The sequence below is a fragment of the Otolemur garnettii genome, unplaced genomic scaffold (assembly GCF_000181295.1).
Source record: "Otolemur garnettii isolate 467f Iridium unplaced genomic scaffold, OtoGar3 scaffold00009, whole genome shotgun sequence".
NCBI classification, from domain to species: domain Eukaryota; kingdom Metazoa; phylum Chordata; class Mammalia; order Primates; family Galagidae; genus Otolemur; species Otolemur garnettii.
Genome location: NW_003852404.1, coordinates 36,492,752 through 36,495,947, shown reverse-complemented (window position 1 = coordinate 36,495,947; position 3,196 = coordinate 36,492,752).

The window sequence follows — 3,196 nt, the reverse complement described above, 5'->3', positions numbered from 1 at the left end:
TTCTAGGAATCTGCATTTTGAAAGTGCCCTCATTAAGTGATTCAAATGCAGGTGAAGTGTCATATCTGTGTGTGATATGACATTGGAGGAGATAATGAGATAGATTAAAAAGATTTCAGAATGTAGACTTTCTAGTACTCTGTGACATAATTGACATGAAAGAAGCATTCATGAAGGATAGGGGAGTCACTTGGTGGCTTGGTAGATGATCATTAAGAACTGAGATTAAGAACTCGATGTGCCAACAAGTTTATGGAGTGAGTATCACCTGAACTATCAGGTGAGATCTAGGCAGAAATATGAGTGCACTATGACTTGGTAGACATTATGCCTTGTCATCATTGTGGTTGGAGAGGGAGTAGTTGGGGATGACCTATCCATAGGAAAGTAGACAAAGAAAGGAATGGCAAGAAAAGAAACTTGAAGAAGTTATAGTAAACAGGTAACTAAGTAGATATATGTCATTTGCAAGGATGGCATTTATAGGGATAACCAAGATCTGATCCTCTTTACTGCCACTCAACGCTTGGTGACTGTCAGAGGTTATCTACTATTCTAAGAATCAAAGAACTAAAAATGAATTTTCTCATTCCCCTTGCATCTTCAGTGAAGGGACATGATACAGGCTAGCCAATGACACATACTCACTCTACATTTGAAAAGTAGAGAGAGGAAGAAGAAGGTACAGGGACAAAAGTGACTTTTGGTTTAAGGCAGAGAGGGCAGCAATACAAGAGCTCCACGTACTGCATCCTTCATGCACATCAGTGGCATTTTTACAGTGTGAGCTTTGTCATGTGAACAGTGTGAGCAGTCCTCATTGAGCTAGTTTTGGGGCGTGATGTTGGCTGTTCACTGGCTGCCTTACTTCCCTCTGTTCCTATCAAATTTTCTAGCTGATTACTCCAACCTCCCTAAGAATTTCTATGTAGAAAGAATATCCATTAAGTATGTTCACCTCATAGTGCAACCAAGAGCTGACTCCCAAAACAGATGATGAAGAAGCAGAAAGGATATTAAGCAGGGTGATCAGACGTGTGGGAGGGAAATTAGAAAGCTGAGTTCTGTGGTCATAAAGGGGGAAAGATATTCCCAGACAAAGTGAAATTCTGTGCCCAAATCCAAAGTAAATGCTCTGAAAGCACAATGAGTGAATAAAGATCTTTGAGTGTGATAAATTTCAGTAGTTTCATTGAGAGCAGATTTAAGTTTCCATTTTGTGATATTGTTGAGGCCAAAAAATAATTCAATCTGAATAGAAGACATGTGGCACAACAGTGTGTAGCATGAAATAAAATACTGTAGGAAATGTGGAGGGCATTTGGCCTTTTTAGACAAATGTTTTCTTCTGTAGAGCATTTTAATAAATATCTTCCAAAAAGGAGGAGAGATGAGCATGTGGAGGGAAAAAGAAGAGAGAAGAAAGAGAAATTTAGGAGGGTGAGAAAAATGAGAGAAAGAGAAATAGGGAAAGAAAAAGGCACATAGCCTTTTGAGTAAATGTTTGTCTTACACTTGCTGTTTATTTAAGGTGGTCAACCCTAGAAATCCTTCTTCTTTCTTTTATTCAATATCCAAGTTTATTTTCATATGGAATTAACATATGAGAGACTTCATTTTAAATGTTTCTTTATAAACTTTGTGCTTTTCATAAATTTGCTAACAGTGTCTGAAAGTTCTTTTCCTATATTTTTTCAATTTTTTGAGACAGGGCCACATTCTGTTGCCCAGGCTGGAGTGCAATAGCATGATCATAGCTTATTGCAGCCTTGATCTCCTTGAGGGTATCCTCCTGCCTCTCAAGTAGCTGAGACTACATGTATGCATTACCAAGCCTGGTTAATTTTTTTTTTTTTAATGTTTGCAGAAACAGGGTCTTGCTATGTTGCTCAAACCAGTTTCGAACTCCTGGCCTTAAGTGATCATCCTGCCTCAGTTTCTCAAAGTGCTAGGATTACAGGTGTGAGCCAAAGTGGCTAGTATCTTTCTATATTTAAAATTTGCTTTACCTTTATTCTGATAGTGATTGGAACTGAAACTCTGCCGAAATTCTCCTGATTACTTGAGTGTACTTTCCTCTGCCAGTTCATTTTTTTAGCAAAAATGAACCAAATGACTTGAACCTGGTAAAGAAATAGATATAATTAATGGAAATGATTATAAGTGTTAAACATGCATTTAGAATGGACTTACTCCATAAAATCATACTCCATACTTCTAAATCAGTAAATAGTTGAAAATATTCAAATTTAAATTGTGTGTATGTGGGAACTTATTAAGTTATAAATATCAGAAAGAGTAGTGCAGAGAAACTTTCTGCATATTCCTTACATATGATGTGTATATATATGTGTGTGTATACATATACATATATACACACATATATATAACTGTGAACTTATCACAGTTCTATACACAGAAACTTTCTGCATATTCCTTACATATAACGTGTATATATATGTGTATATATATAACTGTGAACTTATCATCAGAATGGGTGACAGGATACAGGAGTTAATATTTAAGTTACTGACCTTACAAGTAGTAATGAGAGAATGTGATTAAAGAGAAGACATGCATTTATATCAGAGTAACCAGAAATAATTCTAAAATAAAGATCATTATGACTTGAATCTTTAAACCCAGTTTTAAATAGTCTAATGTTCTATTTCATCACAAGCTACCTTACACAATAAGTATAATAAGGTTAACAAAATAATATGATATCATTAATAGAATAATTCAATCTTACAACTAGTTTTCATATCCATATGTACTTATGAAAGAAAATAAAATATAATGATAATCCAATAATACTTATCCAATTTTAATCTGGCTAACTCTACAACTTGCACACCCAATCTAAAATTCTAGTAAATTAAATGACATTTTTATCTTTTCTATAAAGTATAATGAAGATTGTAGAAATCATTTCTCTCTTACCTGTATCTTAAAATTGTATTTCAAAAGTGTTAGGCATTCTAACATAGAAAAAAATACAATAGAAGAATGCCAAAACACAGGTGCCAATTCATTGGACTCTCCTTCATTTTGGAGGCTTCATTTCCCAATCTCAGAAAAATGTTGTTTAGATGAATTTATGTTGAAGAAAAGAGGCAGCCAGTGGTACAACTGTGTGCTTTTGCCATAAATGGAAGATTTGAAAGAGCAATGCCCATAAGAGTGCCAGAGAATT